Raw genomic sequence first — 23,691 nt, forward strand, 5'->3', positions numbered from 1 at the left:
GTACCAAAAAAAAAGAAAGAAAAAAAAATAGGAGAAGCGAAACCGCAGTTTCGCCCCCCGTCAACGCCCAAGAAAGTTTCACTTTGCTTTGGCAAGTTAGAACTAACAAAAGAAAAACTCGAAGAACTCAAGAAAACATTTTTTGTTAGTTTTTTTTTTTAAGTTTTTTTTGTTTTTTTGTTTTTAATTTTTTTTTTTTTTTTTTTTTGCGTTTTTTTTTCTCATCTGCGACTTGACGGTGATTTCGCCAAGTCTACATCGATTCAGAACCAGTTTCTGAAGTACCCAATTCAACGCAATGCCAAACTCGGTTTAAAATCCGCAAAACTGTCGCATGTTGGCACGCGCTAGCTTCCTCACTCGGCGCATGTTCTCTGGGACTGGAGTCGAGGCGCGAATTGGGGCAGATCTTCTTCTCCTGCGTGGCACTTCAATCGCTCGAGGAGCAATAACATCTAAATAGCTTCCTCCCAAGAAGTCCAACGTTGGAGATGTTGGTTGGATATTTCCAACGCAACAATAACTCGGTTCAGAAGAAATGTAGCTTCCTCCTAACGAGTAGTGTAGGGTCGGACTTGTAGGACGAAGGCGGCCAGCACATTCGAATGTTTGGTCACCGAAAAAGAACCTCTCGAAAGAGCTTTCGTCGTCGTCGTCGTCCTCCTCCTCCTCCTCTCCAACGTGCGCCACAACGAACGGTTGTTGTTCATATTCCTCCCTCGCAACCTGTTCCGGAATTCCAGCATTCGATGAAAGCGGTGGAATGCTTTCTTCCATCTGATTTTCAGAGACAGGCAGAAATAGTGAGGATATTTCACTTACTTCGTCGTCGGAGCTGTCCCTTGGGATGGCACGAAGAAAATCCCAAAGCTGACCAGCCTTTCCATTAGACGACATCTCTCTTTGAGCACGAAGGATAATGTCTTCTATATTCATGGATGGTCCCGACACTTCGAATAAGCTGGAGTCGGCGCCCGGTGCCTCCAACAGGCTTGAGCAATCACCCTCGTACTCAGAACTGTTAGGGCTCAAGGAGATGTTGACGGCCTCCTCACGAGCCTCTTCACCAGACGCCTTCTGCTCAGGTGGTACGGCGTCATCCTCCTCCACATTCCTTGTGCGGAATCTCTTCCAGCGCATCAACATAGATGTCACGAATGCTATTGCGCAAATTTTCGCCATCTTCTCTCTCTCTCTTTTCGTTAATACGAATCCACCGATAACGTGGTGGAGAATTAAAAGGGTCGACTCCCGGCCGCAAAACGAATAAACGATGAATCGTGTAAACGTGACACAGCGAGGAGCCGAGGACGCGCGCGCGAAACGCAAGTCCTTATATACCCATCGAGATGAAAAATTTCCCAGAAATTTTTGGAAAATTCCTAGAATCGTATAAAAATTTTGTATAACATTCCCCTGTACGACAGGTTCGAAAAATTTCCTGGAATACCAGAAAATTTCCGGGATATTTTTGGACCCGACCAAGAATGGTTGCAGCTGACGATTCGACGGTTCAGTAATCGAACCTGTAGACCCGGCTGTTCATATTGTTATTATTATTATTTTTTTTTTTCATCAATAAGTAGGGGACGTCCTCGGCTGTAAAAGTATATCACGACGTTGAAGATGCAGCGCCATCTATCGATCATAACTGTGGAATGCTACGGTTCCAATGCAGACAGTCCATGTAATTGAAATTACGTTCTCGCAGATGCGCGAATTCATACAGTTACTTTCAGATACGAAATAAATTTATCTCATCGAGAGTCTCTGAGTGCATTTAAAGTCCACCACCAACTTGGACGGGAAAAGCGATGACTGGCGAGAAGAGCTTCAAATCACAAATGCTTCATTTCAGAACCTTAATGTTTTCACAGTTTTGTACAGTGCTTGCAGAGCATCTGATCTCTTGAATGATATGAAAAATAAAACTCGTATGGTAAGCAGTTTCTTGGGATTGGATCGGCAAAGAAAAGACGTTCAATAAACCTCCAGATGAAAACACTAGCATCAAACATATCAGATATCAGTTTGCATGTCAAAGTGTTGTAACCTGGGGGTAGCGGCTGCCAACACAACATTCAAAAAGGGCAGCCGTACCAAAAAAAAAGAAAGAAAAAAAAATAGGAGAAGCGAAACCGCAGTTTCGCCCCCCGTCAACGCCCAAGAAAGTTTCACTTTGCTTTGGCAAGTTAGAACTAACAAAAGAAAAACTCGAAGAACTCAAGAAAACATTTTTTGTTAGTTTTTTTTTTTAAGTTTTTTTTGTTTTTTTGTTTTTAATTTTTTTTTTTTTTTTTTTTGCGTTTTTTTTTCTCATCTGCGACTTGACGGTGATTTCGCCAAGTCTACATCGATTCAGAACCAGTTTCTGAAGTACCCAATTCAACGCAATGCCAAACTCGGTTTAAAATCCGCAAAACTGTCGCATGTTGGCACGCGCTAGCTTCCTCACTCGGCGCATGTTCTCTGGGACTGGAGTCGAGGCGCGAATTGGGGCAGATCTTCTTCTCCTGCGTGGCACTTCAATCGCTCGAGGAGCAATAACATCTAAATAGCTTCCTCCCAAGAAGTCCAACGTTGGAGATGTTGGTTGGATATTTCCAACGCAACAATAACTCGGTTCAGAAGAAATGTAGCTTCCTCCTAACGAGTAGTGTAGGGTCGGACTTGTAGGACGAAGGCGGCCAGCACATTCGAATGTTTGGTCACCGAAAAAGAACCTCTCGAAAGAGCTTTCGTCGTCGTCGTCGTCCTCCTCCTCCTCCTCTCCAACGTGCGCCACAACGAACGGTTGTTGTTCATATTCCTCCCTCGCAACCTGTTCCGGAATTCCAGCATTCGATGAAAGCGGTGGAATGCTTTCTTCCATCTGATTTTCAGAGACAGGCAGAAATAGTGAGGATATTTCACTTACTTCGTCGTCGGAGCTGTCCCTTGGGATGGCACGAAGAAAATCCCAAAGCTGACCAGCCTTTCCATTAGACGACATCTCTCTTTGAGCACGAAGGATAATGTCTTCTATATTCATGGATGGTCCCGACACTTCGAATAAGCTGGAGTCGGTGCCCGGTGCCTCCAACAGGCTTGAGCAATCACCCTCGTACTCAGAACTGTTAGGGCTCAAGGAGATGTTGACGGCCTCCTCACGAGCCTCTTCACCAGACGCCTTCTGCTCAGGTGGTACGGCGTCATCCTCCTCCACATTCCTTGTGCGGAATCTCTTCCAGCGCATCAACATAGATGTCACGAATGCTATTGCGCAAATTTTCGCCATCTTCTCTCTCTCTCTTTTCGTTAATACGAATCCACCGATAACGTGGTGGAGAATTAAAAGGGTCGACTCCCGGCCGCAAAACGAATAAACGATGAATCGTGTAAACGTGACACAGCGAGGAGCCGAGGACGCGCGCGCGAAACGCAAGTCCTTATATACCCATCGAGATGAAAAATTTCCCAGAAATTTTTGGAAAATTCCTAGAATCGTATAAAAATTTTGTATAACATTCCCCTGTACGACAGGTTCGAAAAATTTCCTGGAATTCCAGAAAATTTCCGGGATATTTTTGGACCCGACCAAGAATGGTTGCAGCTGACGATTCGACGGTTCAGTAATCGAACCTGTAGACCCGGCTGTTCATATTGTTATTATTATTATTATTTTTTTTTCATCAATAAGTAGGGGACGTCCTCGGCTGTAAAAGTATATCACGACGTTGAAGATGCAGCGCCATCTATCGATCATAACTGTGGAATGCTACGGTTCCAATGCAGACAGTCCATGTAATTGAAATTACGTTCTCGCAGATGCGCGAATTCATACAGTTACTTTCAGATACGAAATAAATTTATCTCATCGAGAGTCTCTGAGTGCATTTAAAGTCCACCACCAACTTGGACGGGAAAAGCGATGACTGGCGAGAAGAGCTTCAAATCACAAATGCTTCATTTCAGAACCTTAATGTTTTCACAGTTTTGTACAGTGCTTGCAGAGCATCTGATCTCTTGAATGATATGAAAAATAAAACTCGTATGGTAAGCAGTTTCTTGGGATTGGATCGGCAAAGAAAAGACGTTCAATAAACCTCCAGATGAAAACACTAGCATCAAACATATCAGATATCAGTTTGCATGTCAAAGTGTTGTAACCTGGGGGTAGCGGCTGCCAACACAACATTCAAAAAGGGCAGCCGTACCAAAAAAAAAGAAGGAAAAAAAAAATAGGAGAAGCGAAACCGCAGTTTCGCCCCCCGTCAACGCCCAAGAAAGTTTCACTTTGCTTTGGCAAGTTAGAACTAACAAAAGAAAAACTCGAAGAACTCAAGAAAACATTTTTTGTTAGTTTTTTTTTTTAAGTTTTTTTTGTTTTTTTGTTTTTAATTTTTTTTTTTTTTTTTGCGTTTTTTTTTCTCATCTGCGACTTGACGGTGATTTCGCCAAGTCTACATCGATTCAGAACCAGTTTCTGAAGTACCCAATTCAACGCAATGCCAAACTCGGTTTAAAATCCGCAAAACTGTCGCATGTTGGCACGCGCTAGCTTCCTCACTCGGCGCATGTTCTCTGGGACTGGAGTCGAGGCGCGAATTGGGGCAGATCTTCTTCTCCTGCGTGGCACTTCAATCGCTCGAGGAGCAATAACATCTAAATAGCTTCCTCCCAAGAAGTCCAACGTTGGAGATGTTGGTTGGATATTTCCAACGCAACAATAACTCGGTTCAGAAGAAATGTAGCTTCCTCCTAACGAGTAGTGTAGGGTCGGACTTGTAGGACGAAGGCGGCCAGCACATTCGAATGTTTGGTCACCGAAAAAGAACCTCTCGAAAGAGCTTTCGTCGTCGTCGTCGTCCTCCTCCTCCTCCTCTCCAACGTGCGCCACAACGAACGGTTGTTGTTCATATTCCTCCCTCGCAACCTGTTCCGGAATTCCAGCATTCGATGAAAGCGGTGGAATGCTTTCTTCCATCTGATTTTCAGAGACAGGCAGAAATAGTGAGGATATTTCACTTACTTCGTCGTCGGAGCTGTCCCTTGGGATGGCACGAAGAAAATCCCAAAGCTGACCAGCCTTTCCATTAGACGACATCTCTCTTTGAGCACGAAGGATAATGTCTTCTATATTCATGGATGGTCCCGACACTTCGAATAAGCTGGAGTCGGTGCCCGGTGCCTCCAACAGGCTTGAGCAATCACCCTCGTACTCAGAACAGTTAGGGCTCAAGGAGATGTTGACGGCCTCCTCACGAGCCTCTTCACCAGACGCCTTCTGCTCAGGTGGTACGGCGTCATCCTCCTCCACATTCCTTGTGCGGAATCTCTTCCAGCGCATCAACATAGATGTCACGAATGCTATTGCGCAAATTTTCGCCATCTTCTCTCTCTCTCTTTTCGTTAATACGAATCCACCGATAACGTGGTGGAGAATTAAAAGGGTCGACTCCCGGCCGCAAAACGAATAAACGATGAATCGTGTAAACGTGACACAGCGAGGAGCCGAGGACGCGCGCGCGAAACGCAAGTCCTTATATACCCATCGAGATGAAAAATTTCCCAGAAATTTTTGGAAAATTCCTAGAATCGTATAAAAATTTTGTATAACATTCCCCTGTACGACAGGTTCGAAAAATTTCCTGGAATTCCAGAAAATTTCCGGGATATTTTTGGACCCGACCAAGAATGGTTGCAGCTGACGATTCGACGGTTCAGTAATCGAACCTGTAGACCCGGCTGTTCATATTGTTATTATTATTATTATTTTTTTTTCATCAATAAGTAGGGGACGTCCTCGGCTGTAAAAGTATATCACGACGTTGAAGATGCAGCGCCATCTATCGATCATAACTGTGGAATGCTACGGTTCCAATGCAGACAGTCCATGTAATTGAAATTACGTTCTCGCAGATGCGCGAATTCATACAGTTACTTTCAGATACGAAATAAATTTATCTCATCGAGAGTCTCTGAGTGCATTTAAAGTCCACCACCAACTTGGACGGGAAAAGCGATGACTGGCGAGAAGAGCTTCAAATCACAAATGCTTCATTTCAGAACCTTAATGTTTTCACAGTTTTGTACAGTGCTTGCAGAGCATCTGATCTCTTGAATGATATGAAAAATAAAACTCGTATGGTAAGCAGTTTCTTGGGATTGGATCGGCAAAGAAAAGACGTTCAATAAACCTCCAGATGAAAACACTAGCATCAAACATATCAGATATCAGTTTGCATGTCAAAGTGTTGTAACCTGGGGGTAGCGGCTGCCAACACAACATTCAAAAAGGGCAGCCGTACCAAAAAAAAAGAAGGAAAAAAAAATAGGAGAAGCGAAACCGCAGTTTCGCCCCCCGTCAACGCCCAAGAAAGTTTCACTTTGCTTTGGCAAGTTAGAACTAACAAAAGAAAAACTCGAAGAACTCAAGAAAACATTTTTTGTTAGTTTTTTTTTTTAAGTTTTTTTTTTTTTTTTTTTTTTAATTTTTTTTTTTTTTTTTGCGTTTTTTTTTCTCATCTGCGACTTGACGGTGATTTCGCCAAGTCTACATCGATTCAGAACCAGTTTCTGAAGTACCCAATTCAACGCAATGCCAAACTCGGTTTAAAATCCGCAAAACTGTCGCATGTTGGCACGCGCTAGCTTCCTCACTCGGCGCATGTTCTCTGGGACTGGAGTCGAGGCGCGAATTGGGGCAGATCTTCTTCTCCTGCGTGGCACTTCAATCGCTCGAGGAGCAATAACATCTAAATAGCTTCCTCCCAAGAAGTCCAACGTTGGAGATGTTGGTTGGATATTTCCAACGCAACAATAACTCGGTTCAGAAGAAATGTAGCTTCCTCCTAACGAGTAGTGTACGGTCGGACTTGTAGGACGAAGGCGGCCAGCACATTCGAATGTTTGGTCACCGAAAAAGAACCTCTCGAAAGAGCTTTCGTCGTCGTCGTCGTCCTCCTCCTCCTCCTGCTCTCCAACGTGCGCCACAACGAACGGTTGTTGTTCATATTCCTCCCTCGCAACCTGTTCCGGAATTCCAGCATTCGATGAAAGCGGTGGAATGCTTTCTTCCATCTGATTTTCAGAGACAGGCAGAAATAGTGAGGATATTTCACTTACTTCGTCGTCGGAGCTGTCCCTTGGGATGGCACGAAGAAAATCCCAAAGCTGACCAGCCTTTCCATTAGACGACATCTCTCTTTGAGCACGAAGGATAATGTCTTCTATATTCATGGATGGTCCCGACACTTCGAATAAGCTGGAGTCGGTGCCCGGTGCCTCCAACAGGCTTGAGCAATCACCCTCGTACTCAGAACTGTTAGGGCTCAAGGAGATGTTGACGGCCTCCTCACGAGCCTCTTCACCAGACGCCTTCTGCTCAGGTGGTACGGCGTCATCCTCCTCCACATTCCTTGTGCGGAATCTCTTCCAGCGCATCAACATAGATGTCACGAATGCTATTGCGCAAATTTTCGCCATCTTCTCTCTCTCTCTTTTCGTTAATACGAATCCACCGATAACGTGGTGGAGAATTAAAAGGGTCGACTCCCGGCCGCAAAACGAATAAACGATGAATCGTGTAAACGTGACACAGCGAGGAGCCGAGGACGCGCGCGCGAAACGCAAGTCCTTATATACCCATCGAGATGAAAAATTTCCCAGAAATTTTTGGAAAATTCCTAGAATCGTATAAAAATTTTGTATAACATTCCCCTGTACGACAGGTTCGAAAAATTTCCTGGAATTCCAGAAAATTTCCGGGATATTTTTGGACCCGACCAAGAATGGTTGCAGCTGACGATTCGACGGTTCAGTAATCGAACCTGTAGACCCGGCTGTTCATATTGTTATTATTATTATTTTTTTTTTTCATCAATAAGTAGGGGACGTCCTCGGCTGTAAAAGTATATCACGACGTTGAAGATGCAGCGCCATCTATCGATCATAACTGTGGAATGCTACGGTTCCAATGCAGACAGTCCATGTAATTGAAATTACGTTCTCGCAGATGCGCGAATTCATACAGTTACTTTCAGATACGAAATAAATTTATCTCATCGAGAGTCTCTGAGTGCATTTAAAGTCCACCACCAACTTGGACGGGAAAAGCGATGACTGGCGAGAAGAGCTTCAAATCACAAATGCTTCATTTCAGAACCTTAATGTTTTCACAGTTTTGTACAGTGCTTGCAGAGCATCTGATCTCTTGAATGATATGAAAAATAAAACTCGTATGGTAAGCAGTTTCTTGGGATTGGATCGGCAAAGAAAAGACGTTCAATAAACCTCCAGATGAAAACACTAGCATCAAACATATCAGATATCAGTTTGCATGTCAAAGTGTTGTAACCTGGGGGTAGCGGCTGCCAACACAACATTCAAAAAGGGCAGCCGTACCAAAAAAAAAGAAAGAAAAAAAAAATAGGAGAAGCGAAACCGCAGTTTCGCCCCCCGTCAACGCCCAAGAAAGTTTCACTTTGCTTTGGCAAGTTAGAACTAACAAAAGAAAAACTCGAAGAACTCAAGAAAACATTTTTTGTTAGTTTTTTTTTTTAAGTTTTTTTTGTTTTTTTGTTTTTAATTTTTTTTTTTTTTTTTTTTTGCGTTTTTTTTTCTCATCTGCGACTTGACGGTGATTTCGCCAAGTCTACATCGATTCAGAACCAGTTTCTGAAGTACCCAATTCAACGCAATGCCAAACTCGGTTTAAAATCCGCAAAACTGTCGCATGTTGGCACGCGCTAGCTTCCTCACTCGGCGCATGTTCTCTGGGACTGGAGTCGAGGCGCGAATTGGGGCAGATCTTCTTCTCCTGCGTGGCACTTCAATCGCTCGAGGAGCAATAACATCTAAATAGCTTCCTCCCAAGAAGTCCAACGTTGGAGATGTGGGTTGGATATTTCCAACGCAACAATAACTCGGTTCAGAAGAAATGTAGCTTCCTCCTAACGAGTAGTGTAGGGTCGGACTTGTAGGACGAAGGCGGCCAGCACATTCGAATGTTTGGTCACCGAAAAAGAACCTCTCGAAAGAGCTTTCGTCGTCGTCGTCGTCGTCGTCCTCCTCCTCCTCTCCAACGTGCGCCACAACGAACGGTTGTTGTTCATATTCCTCCCTCGCAACCTGTTCCGGAATTCCAGCATTCGATGAAAGCGGTGGAATGCTTTCTTCCATCTGATTTTCAGAGACAGGCAGAAATAGTGAGGATATTTCACTTACTTCGTCGTCGGAGCTGTCCCTTGGGATGGCACGAAGAAAATCCCAAAGCTGACCAGCCTTTCCATTAGACGACATCTCTCTTTGAGCACGAAGGATAATGTCTTCTATATTCATGGATGGTCCCGACACTTCGAATAAGCTGGAGTCGGTGCCCGGTGCCTCCAACAGGCTTGAGCAATCACCCTCGTACTCAGAACTGTTAGGGCTCAAGGAGATGTTGACGGCCTCCTCACGAGCCTCTTCACCAGACGCCTTCTGCTCAGGTGGTACGGCGTCATCCTCCTCCACATTCCTTGTGCGGAATCTCTTCCAGCGCATCAACATAGATGTCACGAATGCTATTGCGCAAATTTTCGCCATCTTCTCTCTCTCTCTTTTCGTTAATACGAATCCACCGATAACGTGGTGGAGAATTAAAAGGGTCGACTCCCGGCCGCAAAACGAATAAACGATGAATCGTGTAAACGTGACACAGCGAGGAGCCGAGGACGCGCGCGCGAAACGCAAGTCCTTATATACCCATCGAGATGAAAAATTTCCCAGAAATTTTTGGAAAATTCCTAGAATCGTATAAAAATTTTGTATAACATTCCCCTGTACGACAGGTTCGAAAAATTTCCTGGAATTCCAGAAAATTTCCGGGATATTTTTGGACCCGACCAAGAATGGTTGCAGCTGACGATTCGACGGTTCAGTAATCGAACCTGTAGACCCGGCTGTTCATATTGTTATTATTATTATTTTTTTTCATCAATAAGTAGGGGACGTCCTCGGCTGTAAAAGTATATCACGACGTTGAAGATGCAGCGCCATCTATCGATCATAACTGTGGAATGCTACGGTTCCAATGCAGACAGTCCATGTAATTGAAATTACGTTCTCGCAGATGCGCGAATTCATACAGTTACTTTCAGATACGAAATAAATTTATCTCATCGAGAGTCTCTGAGTGCATTTAAAGTCCACCACCAACTTGGACGGGAAAAGCGATGACTGGCGAGAAGAGCTTCAAATCACAAATGCTTCATTTCAGAACCTTAATGTTTTCACAGTTTTGTACAGTGCTTGCAGAGCATCTGATCTCTTGAATGATATGAAAAATAAAACTCGTATGGTAAGCAGTTTCTTGGGATTGGATCGGCAAAGAAAAGACGTTCAATAAACCTCCAGATGAAAACACTAGCATCAAACATATCAGATATCAGTTTGCATGTCAAAGTGTTGTAACCTGGGGGTAGCGGCTGCCAACACAACATTCAAAAAGGGCAGCCGTACCAAAAAAAAAGAAAGAAAAAAAAATAGGAGAAGCGAAACCGCAGTTTCGCCCCCCGTCAACGCCCAAGAAAGTTTCACTTTGCTTTGGCAAGTTAGAACTAACAAAAGAAAAACTCGAAGAACTCAAGAAAACATTTTTTGTTAGTTTTTTTTTAAAGTTTTTTTTGTTTTTTTGTTTTTAATTTTTTTTTTTCTCATCTGCGACTTGACGGTGATTTCGCCAAGTCTACATCGATTCAGAACCAGTTTCTGAAGTACCCAATTCAACGCAATGCCAAACTCGGTTTAAAATCCGCAAAACTGTCGCATGTTGGCACGCGCTAGCTTCCTCACTCGGCGCATGTTCTCTGGGACTGGAGTCGAGGCGCGAATTGGGGCAGATCTTCTTCTCCTGCGTGGCACTTCAATCGCTCGAGGAGCAATAACATCTAAATAGCTTCCTCCCAAGAAGTCCAACGTTGGAGATGTTGGTTGGATATTTCCAACGCAACAATAACTCGGTTCAGAAGAAATGTAGCTTCCTCCTAACGAGTAGTGTAGGGTCGGACTTGTAGGACGAAGGCGGCCAGCACATTCGAATGTTTGGTCACCGAAAAAGAACCTCTCGAAAGAGCTTTCGTCGTCGTCGTCGTCCTCCTCCTCCTCCTCCTCCTCCTCTCCAACGTGCGCCACAACGAACGGTTGTTGTTCATATTCCTCCCTCGCAACCTGTTCCGGAATTCCAGCATTCGATGAAAGCGGTGGAATGCTTTCTTCCATCTGATTTTCAGAGACAGGCAGAAATAGTGAGGATATTTCACTTACTTCGTCGTCGGAGCTGTCCCTTGGGATGGCACGAAGAAAATCCCAAAGCTGTCCAGCCTTTCCATTAGACGACATCTCTCTTTGAGCACGAAGGATAATGTCTTCTATATTCATGGATGGTCCCGACACTTCGAATAAGCTGGAGTCGGTGCCCGGTGCCTCCAACAGGCTTGAGCAATCACCCTCGTACTCAGAACTGTTAGGGCTCAAGGAGATGTTGACGGCCTCCTCACGAGCCTCTTCACCAGACGCCTTCTGCTCAGGTGGTACGGCGTCATCCTCCTCCACATTCCTTGTGCGGAATCTCTTCCAGCGCATCAACATAGATGTCACGAATGCTATTGCGCAAATTTTCGCCATCTTCTCTCTCTCTCTTTTCGTTAATACGAATCCACCGATAACGTGGTGGAGAATTAAAAGGGTCGACTCCCGGCCGCAAAACGAATAAACGATGAATCGTGTAAACGTGACACAGCGAGGAGCCGAGGACGCGCGCGCGAAACGCAAGTCCTTATATACCCATCGAGATGAAAAATTTCCCAGAAATTTTTGGAAAATTCCTAGAATCGTATAAAAATTTTGTATAACATTCCCCTGTACGACAGGTTCGAAAAATTTCCTGGAATTCCAGAAAATTTCCGGGATATTTTTGGACCCGACCAAGAATGGTTGCAGCTGACGATTCGACGGTTCAGTAATCGAACCTGTAGACCCGGCTGTTCATATTGTTATTATTTTTTTTTTCATCAATAAGTAGGGGACGTCCTCGGCTGTAAAAGTATATCACGACGTTGAAGATGCAGCGCCATCTATCGATCATAACTGTGGAATGCTACGGTTCCAATGCAGACAGTCCATGTAATTGAAATTACGTTCTCGCAGATGCGCGAATTCATACAGTTACTTTCAGATACGAAATAAATTTATCTCATCGAGAGTCTCTGAGTGCATTTAAAGTCCACCACCAACTTGGACGGGAAAAGCGATGACTGGCGAGAAGAGCTTCAAATCACAAATGCTTCATTTCAGAACCTTAATGTTTTCACAGTTTTGTACAGTGCTTGCAGAGCATCTGATCTCTTGAATGATATGAAAAATAAAACTCGTATGGTAAGCAGTTTCTTGGGATTGGATCGGCAAAGAAAACACGTTCAATAAACCTCCAGATGAAAACACTAGCATCAAACATATCAGATATCAGTTTGCATGTCAAAGTGTTGTAACCTGGGGGTAGCGGCTGCCAACACAACATTCAAAAAGGGCAGCCGTACCAAAAAAAAAGAAAGAAAAAAAAAATAGGAGAAGCGAAACCGCAGTTTCGCCCCCCGTCAACGCCCAAGAAAGTTTCACTTTGCTTTGGCAAGTTAGAACTAACAAAAGAAAAACTCGAAGAACTCAAGAAAACATTTTTTGTTAGTTTTTTTTTTTAAGTTTTTTTTGTTTTTTTGTTTTTAATTTTTTTTTTTTTTTTTGCGTTTTTTTTTTCTCATCTGCGACTTGACGGTGATTTCGCCAAGTCTACATCGATTCAGAACCAGTTTCTGAAGTACCCAATTCAACGCAATGCCAAACTCGGTTTAAAATCCGCAAAACTGTCGCATGTTGGCACGCGCTAGCTTCCTCACTCGGCGCATGTTCTCTGGGACTGGAGTCGAGGCGCGAATTGGGGCAGATCTTCTTCTCCTGCGTGGCACTTCAATCGCTCGAGGAGCAATAACATCTAAATAGCTTCCTCCCAAGAAGTCCAACGTTGGAGATGTTGGTTGGATATTTCCAACGCAACAATAACTCGGTTCAGAAGAAATGTAGCTTCCTCCTAACGAGTAGTGTAGGGTCGGACTTGTAGGACGAAGGCGGCCAGCACATTCGAATGTTTGGTCACCGAAAAAGAACCTCTCGAAAGAGCTTTCGTCGTCGTCGTCGTCCTCCTCCTCCTCCTCTCCAACGTGCGCCACAACGAACGGTTGTTGTTCATATTCCTCCCTCGCAACCTGTTCCGGAATTCCAGCATTCGATGAAAGCGGTGGAATGCTTTCTTCCATCTGATTTTCAGAGACAGGCAGAAATAGTGAGGATATTTCACTTACTTCGTCGTCGGAGCTGTCCCTTGGGATGGCACGAAGAAAATCCCAAAGCTGACCAGCCTTTCCATTAGACGACATCTCTCTTTGAGCACGAAGGATAATGTCTTCTATATTCATGGATGGTCCCGACACTTCGAATAAGCTGGAGTCGGTGCCCGGTGCCTCCAACAGGCTTGAGCAATCACCCTCGTACTCAGAACTGTTAGGGCTCAAGGAGATGTTGACGGCCTCCTCACGAGCCTCTTCACCAGACGCCTTCTGCTCAGGTGGTACGGCGTCATCCTCCTCCACATTCCTTGTGCGGAATCTCTTCCAGCGCATCAACATAGATGTCACGAATGCTATTGCGCAAATTTTCGCCATCTTCTCTCTCTCTCTTTTCGTTAATACGAATCCACCGATAACGTGGTGGTGAATTAAAAGGGTCGACTCCCGGCCGCAAAACGAATAAACGATGAATCGTGTAAACGTGACACAGCAAGGAGCCGAGGACGCGCGCGCGAAACGCAAGTCCTTATATACCCATCGAGATGAAAAATTTCCCAGAAATTTTTGGAAAATTCCTAGAATCGTATAAAAATTTTGTATAACATTCCCCTGTACGACAGGTTCGAAAAATTTCCTGGAATTCCAGAAAATTTCCGGGATATTTTTGGACCCGACCAAGAATGGTTGCAGCTGACGATTCGACGGTTCAGTAATCGAACCTGTAGACCCGGCTGTTCATATTGTTATTATTATTTTTTTTTTCATCAATAAGTAGGGGACGTCCTCGGCTATAAAAGTATATCACGACGTTGAAGATGCAGCGCCATCTATCGATCATAACTGTGGAATGCTACGGTTCCAATGCAGACAGTCCATGTAATTGCAATTACGTTCTCGCAGATGCGCGAATTCATACAGTTACTTTCAGATACGAAATAAATTTATCTCATCGAGAGTGTCTGAGTGCATTTAAAGTCCACCACCAACTTGGACGGGAAAAGCGATGACTGGCGAGAAGAGCTTCAAATCACAAATGCTTCATTTCAGAACCTTAATGTTTTCACAGTTTTGTACAGTGCTTGCAGAGCATCTGATCTCTTGAATGATATGAAAAATAAAACTCGTATGGTAAGCAGTTTCTTGGGATTGGATCGGCAAAGAAAAGACGTTCAATAAACCTCCAGATGAAAACACTAGCATCAAACATATCAGATATCAGTTTGCATGTCAAAGTGTTGTAACCTGGGGGTAGCGGCTGCCAACACAACATTCAAAAAGGGCAGCCGTACCAAAAAAAAAGAAAGAAAAAAAAATAGGAGAAGCGAAACCGCAGTTTCGCCCCCCGTCAACGCCCAAGAAAGTTTCACTTTGCTTTGGCAAGTTAGAACTAACAAAAGAAAAACTCGAAGAACTCAAGAAAACATTTTTTGTTAGTTTTTTTTTTTAAGTTTTTTTTGTTTTTTTGTTTTTAATTTTTTTTTTTTTTTTTTTTTTGCGTTTTTTTTTCTCATCTGCGACTTGACGGTGATTTCGCCAAGTCTACATCGATTCAGAACCAGTTTCTGAAGTACCCAATTCAACGCAATGCCAAACTCGGTTTAAAATCCGCAAAACTGTCGCATGTTGGCACGCGCTAGCTTCCTCACTCGGCGCATGTTCTCTGGGACTGGAGTCGAGGCGCGAATTGGTTCAGATCTTCTTCTCCTGCGTGGCACTTCAATCGCTCGAGGAGCAATAACATCTAAATAGCTTCCTCCCAAGAAGTCCAACGTTGGAGATGTTGGTTGGATATTTCCAACGCAACAATAACTCGGTTCAGAAGAAATGTAGCTTCCTCCTAACGAGTAGTGTAGGGTCGGACTTGTAGGACGAAGGCGGCCAGCACATTCGAATGTTTGGTCACCGAAAAAGAACCTCTCGAAAGAGCTTTCGTCGTCGTCGTCGTCCTCCTCCTCCTCCTCTCCAACGTGCGCCACAACGAACGGTTGTTGTTCATATTCCTCCCTCGCAACCTGTTCCGGAATTCCAGCATTCGATGAAAGCGGTGGAATGCTTTCTTCCATCTGATTTTCAGAGACAGGCAGAAATAGTGAGGATATTTCACTTACTTCGTCGTCGGAGCTGTCCCTTGGGATGGCACGAAGAAAATCCCAAAGCTGTCCAGCCTTTCCATTAGACGACATCTCTCTTTGAGCACGAAGGATAATGTCTTCTATATTCATGGATGGTCCCGACACTTCGAATAAGCTGGAGTCGGTGCCCGGTGCCTCCAACAGGCTTGAGCAATCACCCTCGTACTCAGAACTGTTAGGGCTCAAGGAGATGTTGACGGCCTCCTCACGAGCCTCTTCACCAGACGCCTTCTGCTCAGGTGGTACGGCGTCATCCTCCTCCACATTCCTTGTGCGGAATCTCTTCCAGCGCATCAACATAGATGTCACGAATGCTATTGCGCAAATTTTCGCCATCTTCTCTCTCTCTCTTTTCGTTAATACGAATCCACCGATAACGTGGTGGAGAATTAAAAGGGTCGACTCCCGGCCGCAAAACGAATAAACGATGAATCGTGTAAACGTGACACAGCGAGGAGCCGAGGACGCGCGCGCGAAACGCAAGTCCTTATATACCCATCGAGATGAAAAATTTCCCAGAAATTTTTGGAAAATTCCTAGAATCGTATAAAAATTTTGTATAACATTCCCCTGTACGACAGGTTCGAAAAATTTCCTGGAATTCCAGAAAATTTCCGGGATATTTTTGGACCCGACCAAGAATGGTTGCAGCTGACGATTCGACGGTTCAGTAATCGAACCTGTAGACCCGGCTGTTCATATTGTTATTATTATTTTTTTTTTTCATCAATAAGTAGGGGACGTCCTCGGCTGTAAAAGTATATCACGACGTTGAAGATGCAGCGCCATCTATCGATCATAACTGTGGAATGCTACGGTTCCAATGCAGACAGTCCATGTAATTGAAATTACGTTCTCGCAGATGCGCGAATTCATACAGTTACTTTCAGATACGAAATAAATTTATCTCATCGAGAGTCTCTGAGTGCATTTAAAGTCCACCACCAACTTGGACGGGAAAAGCGATGACTGGCGAGAAGAGCTTCAAATCACAAATGCTTCATTTCAGAACCTTAATGTTTTCACAGTTTTGTACAGTGCTTGCAGAGCATCTGATCTCTTGAATGATATGAAAAATAAAACTCGTATGGTAAGCAGTTTCTTGGGATTGGATCGGCAAAGAAAAGACGTTCAATAAACCTCCAGATGAAAACACTAGCATCAAACATATCAGATATCAGTTTGCATGTCAAAGTGTTGTAACCTGGGGGTAGCGGCTGCCAACACAACATTCAAAAAGGGCAGCCGTACCAAAAAAAAAGAAAGAAAAAAAAATAAGAGAAGCGAAACCGCAGTTTCGCCCCCCGTCAACGCCCAAGAAAGTTTCACTTTGCTTTGGCAAGTTAGAACTAACAAAAGAAAAACTCGAAGAACTCAAGAAAACATTTTTTGTTAGTTTTTTTTTTTAAGTTTTTTTTGTTTTTTTGTTTTTAATTTTTTTTTTTTTTTTTTGCGTTTTTTTTTTCTCATCTGCGACTTGACGGTGATTTCGCCAAGTCTACATCGATTCAGAACCAGTTTCTGAAGTACCCAATTCAACGCAATGCCAAACTCGGTTTAAAATCCGCAAAACTGTCGCATGTTGGCACGCGCTAGCTTCCTCACTCGGCGCATGTTCTCTGGGACTGGAGTCGAGGCGCGAATTGGGGCAGATCTTCTTCTCCTGCGTGGCACTTCAATCGCTCGAGGAGCAATAACATCTAAATAGCTTCCTCCCAAGAAGTCCAACGTTGGAGATGTTGGTTGGATATTTCCAACGCAACAATAACTCGGTTCAGAAGAAATGTAGCTTCCTCCTAACGAGTAGTGTAGGGTCGGACTTGTAGGACGAAGGCGGCCAGCACATTCGAATGTTTGGTCACCGAAAAAGAACCTCTCGAAAGAGCTTTCGTCGTCGTCGTCGTCCTCCTCCTCCTCCTCTCCAACGTGCGCCACAACGAACGGTTGTTGTTCATATTCCTCCCTCGCAACCTGTTCCGGAATTCCAGCATTCGATGAAAGCGGTGGAATGCTTTCTTCCATCTGATTTTCAGAGACAGGCAGAAATAGTGAGGATATTTCACTTACTTCGTCGTCGGAGCTGTCCCTTGGGATGGCACGAAGAAAATCCCAAAGCTGTCCAGCCTTTCCATTAGACGACATCTCTCTTTGAGCACGAAGGATAATGTCTTCTATATTCATGGATGGTCCCGACACTTCGAATAAGCTGGAGTCGGTGCCCGGTGCCTCCAACAGGCTTGAGCAATCACCCTCGTACTCAGAACTGTTAGGGCTCAAGGAGATGTTGACGGCCTCCTCACGAGCCTCTTCACCAGACGCCTTCTGCTCAGGTGGTACGGCGTCATCCTCCTCCACATTCCTTGTGCGGAATCTCTTCCAGCGCATCAACATAGATGTCACGAATGCTATTGCGCAAATTTTCGCCATCTTCTCTCTCTCTCTTTTCGTTAATACGAATCCACCGATAACGTGGTGGAGAATTAAAAGGGTCGACTCCCGGCCGCAAAACGAATAAACGATGAATCGTGTAAACGTGACACAGCGAGGAGCCGAGGACGCGCGCGCGAAACGCAAGTCCTTATATACCCATCGAGATGAAAAATTTCCCAGAAATTTTTGGAAAATTCCTAGAATCGTATAAAAATTTTGTATAACATTCCCCTGTACGACAGGTTCGAAAAATTTCCTGGAATTCCAGAAAATTTCCGGGATATTTTTGGACCCGACCAAGAATGGTTGCAGCTGACGATTCGACGGTTCAGTAATCGAACCTGTAGACCCGGCTGTTCATATTGTTATTATTATTTTTTTTTCATCAATAAGTAGGGGACGTCCTCGGCTGTAAAAGTATATCACGACGTTGAAGATGCAGCGCCATCTATCGATCATAACTGTGGAATGCTACGGTTCCAATGCAGACAGTCCATGTAATTGAAATTACGTTCTCGCAGATGCGCGAATTCATACAGTTACTTTCAGATACGAAATAAATTTATCTCATCGAGAGTCTCTGAGTGCATTTAAAGTCCACCACCAACTTGGACGGGAAAAGCGATGACTGGCGAGAAGAGCTTCAAATCACAAATGCTTCATTTCAGAACCTTAATGTTTTCACAGTTTTGTACAGTGCTTGCAGAGCATCTGATCTCTTGAATGATATGAAAAATAAAACTCGTATGGTAAGCAGTTTCTTGGGATTGGATCGGCAAAGAAAACACGTTCAATAAACCTCCAGATGAAAACACTAGCATCAACAATATCATATATCAGTTTGCATGTCAAAGTGTTGTAACCTGGGGGTAGCGGCTGCCAACACAACATTCAAAAAGGGCAGCCGTACCAAAAAAAAAGAAAGAAAAAAAAATAAGAGAAGCGAAACCGCAGTTTCGCCCCCCGTCAACGCCCAAGAAAGTTTCACTTTGCTTTGGCAAGTTAGAACTAACAAAAGAAAAACTCGAAGAACTCAAGAAAACATTTTTTGTTAGTTTTTTTTTTTAAGTTTTTTTTGTTTTTTTGTTTTTAATTTTTTTTTTTTTTTTTGCGTTTTTTTTTTCTCATCTGCGACTTGACGGTGATTTCGCCAAGTCTACATCGATTCAGAACCAGTTTCTGAAGTACCCAATTCAACGCAATGCCAAACTCGGTTTAAAATCCGCAAAACTGTCGCATGTTGGCACGCGCTAGCTTCCTCACTCGGCGCATGTTCTCTGGGACTGGAGTCGAGGCGCGAATTGGGGCAGATCTTCTTCTCCTGCGTGGCACTTCAATCGCTCGAGGAGCAATAACATCTAAATAGCTTCCTCCCAAGAAGTCCAACGTTGGAGATGTTGGTTGGATATTTCCAACGCAACAATAACTCGGTTCAGAAGAAATGTAGCTTCCTCCTAACGAGTAGTGTAGGGTCGGACTTGTAGGACGAAGGCGGCCAGCACATTCGAATGTTTGGTCACCGAAAAAGAACCTCTCGAAAGAGCTTTCGTCGTCGTCGTCGTCCTCCTCCTCCTCCTCTCCAACGTGCGCCACAACGAACGGTTGTTGTTCATATTCCTCCCTCGCAACCTGTTCCGGAATTCCAGCATTCGATGAAAGCGGTGGAATGCTTTCTTCCATCTGATTTTCAGAGACAGGCAGAAATAGTGAGGATATTTCACTTACTTCGTCGTCGGAGCTGTCCCTTGGGATGGCACGAAGAAAATCCCAAAGCTGTCCAGCCTTTCCATTAGACGACATCTCTCTTTGAGCACGAAGGATAATGTCTTCTATATTCATGGATGGTCCCGACACTTCGAATAAGCTGGAGTCGGTGCCCGGTGCCTCCAACAGGCTTGAGCAATCACCCTCGTACTCAGAACTGTTAGGGCTCAAGGAGATGTTGACGGCCTCCTCACGAGCCTCTTCACCAGACGCCTTCTGCTCAGGTGGTACGGCGTCATCCTCCTCCACATTCCTTGTGCGGAATCTCTTCCAGCGCATCAACATAGATGTCACGAATGCTATTGCGCAAATTTTCGCCATCTTCTCTCTCTCTCTTTTCGTTAATACGAATCCACCGATAACGTGGTGGAGAATTAAAAGGGTCGACTCCCGGCCGCAAAACGAATAAACGATGAATCGTGTAAACGTGACACAGCGAGGAGCCGAGGACGCGCGCGCGAAACGCAAGTCCTTATATACCCATCGAGATGAAAAATTTCCCAGAAATTTTTGGAAAATTCCTAGAATCGTATAAAAATTTTGTATAACATTCCCCTGTACGACAGGTTCGAAAAATTTCCTGGAATTCCAGAAAATTTCCGGGATATTTTTGGACCCGACCATGAATGGTTGCAGCTGACGATTCGACGGTTCAGTAATCGAACCTGTAGACCCGGCTGTTCATATTGTTATTATTATTTTTTTTTCATCAATAAGTAGGGGACGTCCTCGGCTGTAAAAGTATATCACGACGTTGAAGATGCAGCGCCATCTATCGATCATAACTGTGGAATGCTACGGTTCCAATGCAGACAGTCCATGTAATTGAAATTACGTTCTCGCAGATGCGCGAATTCATACAGTTACTTTCAGATACGAAATAAATTTATCTCATCGAGAGTCTCTGAGTGCATTTAAAGTCCACCACCAACTTGGACGGGAAAAGCGATGACTGGCGAGAAGAGCTTCAAATCACAAATGCTTCATTTCAGAACCTTAATGTTTTCACAGTTTTGTACAGTGCTTGCAGAGCATCTGATCTCTTGAATGATATGAAAAATAAAACTCGTATGGTAAGCAGTTTCTTGGGATTGGATCGGCAAAGAAAACACGTTCAATAAACCTCCAGATGAAAACACTAGCATCAAACATATCAGATATCAGTTTGCATGTCAAAGTGTTGTAACCTGGGGGTAGCGGCTGCCAACACAACATTCAAAAAGGGCAGCCGTACCAAAAAAAAAGAAAGAAAAAAAAATAAGAGAAGCGAAACCGCAGTTTCGCCCCCCGTCAACGCCCAAGAAAGTTTCACTTTGCTTTGGCAAGTTAGAACTAACAAAAGAAAAACTCGAAGAACTCAAGAAAACATTTTTTGTTAGTTTTTTTTTTTAAGTTTTTTTTGTTTTTTTGTTTTTAATATATTTTTTTTTTTTTTGCGTTTTTTTTTTCTCATCTGCGACTTGACGGTGATTTCGCCAAGTCTACATCGATTCAGAACCAGTTTCTGAAGTACCCAATTCAACGCAATGCCAAACTCGGTTTAAAATCCGCAAAACTGTCGCATGTTGGCACGCGCTAGCTTCCTCACTCGGCGCATGTTCTCTGGGACTGGAGTCGAGGCGCGAATTGGGGCAGATCTTCTTCTCCTGCGTGGCACTTCAATCGCTCGAGGAGCAATAACATCTAAATAGCTTCCTCCCAAGAAGTCCAACGTTGGAGATGTTGGTTGGATATTTCCAACGCAACAATAACTCGGTTCAGAAGAAATGTAGCTTCCTCCTAACGAGTAGTGTAGGGTCGGACTTGTAGGACGAAGGCGGCCAGCACATTCGAATGTTTGGTCACCGAAAAAGAACCTCTCGAAAGAGCTTTCGTCGTCGTCGTCGTCCTCCTCCTCCTCCTCTCCAACGTGCGCCACAACGAACGGTTGTTGTTCATATTCCTCCCTCGCAACCTGTTCCGGAATTCCAGCATTCGATGAAAGCGGTGGAATGCTTTCTTCCATCTGATTTTCAGAGACAGGCAGAAATAGTGAGGATATTTCACTTACTTGGTCGTCGGAGCTGTCCCTTGGGATGGCACGAAGAAAATCCCAAAGCTGACCAGCCTTTCCATTAGACGACATCTCTCTTTGAGCACGAAGGATAATGTCTTCTATATTCATGGATGGTCCCGACACTTCGAATAAGCTGGAGTCGGTGCCCGGTGCCTCCAACAGGCTTGAGCAATCACCCTCGTACTCAGAACTGTTAGGGCTCAAGGAGATGTTGACGGCCTCCTCACGAGCCTCTTCACCAGACGCCTTCTGCTCAGGTGGTACGGCGTCATCCTCCTCCACATTCCTTGTGCGGAATCTCTTCCAGCGCATCAACATAGATGTCACGAATGCTATTGCGCAAATTTTCGCCATCTTCTCTCTCTCTCTTTTCGTTAATACGAATCCACCGATAACGTGGTGGAGAATTAAAAGGGTCGACTCCCGGCCGCAAAACGAATAAACGATGAATCGTGTAAACGTGACACAGCGAGGAGCCGAGGACGCGCGCGCGAAACGCAAGTCCTTATATACCCATCGAGATGAAAAATTTCCCAGAAATTTTTGGAAAATTCCTAGAATCGTATAAAAATTTTGTATAACATTCCCCTGTACGACAGGTTCGAAAAATTTCCTGGAATTCCAGAAAATTTCCGGGATATTTTTGGACCCGACCAAGAATGGTTGCAGCTGACGATTCGACGGTTCAGTAATCGAACCTGTAGACCCGGCTGTTCATATTGTTATTATTATTATTTTTTTTCATCAATAAGTAGGGGACGTCCTCGGCTGTAAAAGTATATCACGACGTTGAAGATGCAGCGCCATCTATCGATCATAACTGTGGAATGCTACGGTTCCAATGCAGACAGTCCATGTAATTGAAATTACGTTCTCGCAGATGCGCGAATTCATACAGTTACTTTCAGATACGAAATAAATTTATCTCATCGAGAGTCTCTGAGTGCATTTAAAGTCCACCACCAACTTGGACGGGAAAAGCGATGACTGGCGAGAAGAGCTTCAAATCACAAATGCTTCATTTCAGAACCTTAATGTTTTCACAGTTTTGTACAGTGCTTGCAGAGCATCTGATCTCTTGAATGATATGAAAAATAAAACTCGTATGGTAAGCAGTTTCTTGGGATTGGATCGGCAAAGAAAACACGTTCAATAAACCTCCAGATGAAAACACTAGCATCAAACATATCAGATATCAGTTTGCATGTCAAAGTGTTGTAACCTGGGGGTAGCGGCTGCCAACACAACATTCAAAAAGGGCAGCCGTACCAAAAAAAAAGAAAGAAAAAAAAATAAGAGAAGCGAAACCGCAGTTTCGCCCCCCGTCAACGCCCAAGAAAGTTTCACTTTGCTTTGGCAAGTTAGAACTAACAAAAGAAAAACTCGAAGAACTCAAGAAAACATTTTTTGTTAGTTTTTTTTTTTTAAGTTTTTTTTGTTTTTTTGTTTTTAATATATTTTTTTTTTTTTTGCGTTTTTTTTTTCTCATCTGCGACTTGACGGTGATTTCGCCAAGTCTACATCGATTCAGAACCAGTTTCTGAAGTACCCAATTCAACGCAATGCCAAACTCGGTTTAAAATCCGCAAAACTGTCGCATGTTGGCACGCGCTAGCTTCCTCACTCGGCGCATGTTCTCTGGGACTGGAGTCGAGGCGCGAATTGGTTCAGATCTTCTTCTCCTGCGTGGCACTTCAATCGCTCGAGGAGCAATAACATCTAAATAGCTTCCTCCCAAGAAGTCCAACGTTGGAGATGTTGGTTGGATATTTCCAACGCAACAATAACTCGGTTCAGAAGAAATGTAGCTTCCTCCTAACGAGTAGTGTAGGGTCGGACTTGTAGGACGAAGGCGGCCAGCACATTCGAATGTTTGGTCACCGAAAAAGAACCTCTCGAAAGAGCTTTCGTCGTCGTCGTCGTCCTCCTCCTCCTCCTCTCCAACGTGCGC

This window comes from Pholcus phalangioides, unplaced genomic scaffold, assembly GCF_987345545.1.
Source record: "Pholcus phalangioides strain wild (caught in Gottingen) unplaced genomic scaffold, Ppha-v1.0 ptg000172l_1, whole genome shotgun sequence".
In the NCBI taxonomy this organism is placed as follows: domain Eukaryota; kingdom Metazoa; phylum Arthropoda; class Arachnida; order Araneae; family Pholcidae; genus Pholcus; species Pholcus phalangioides.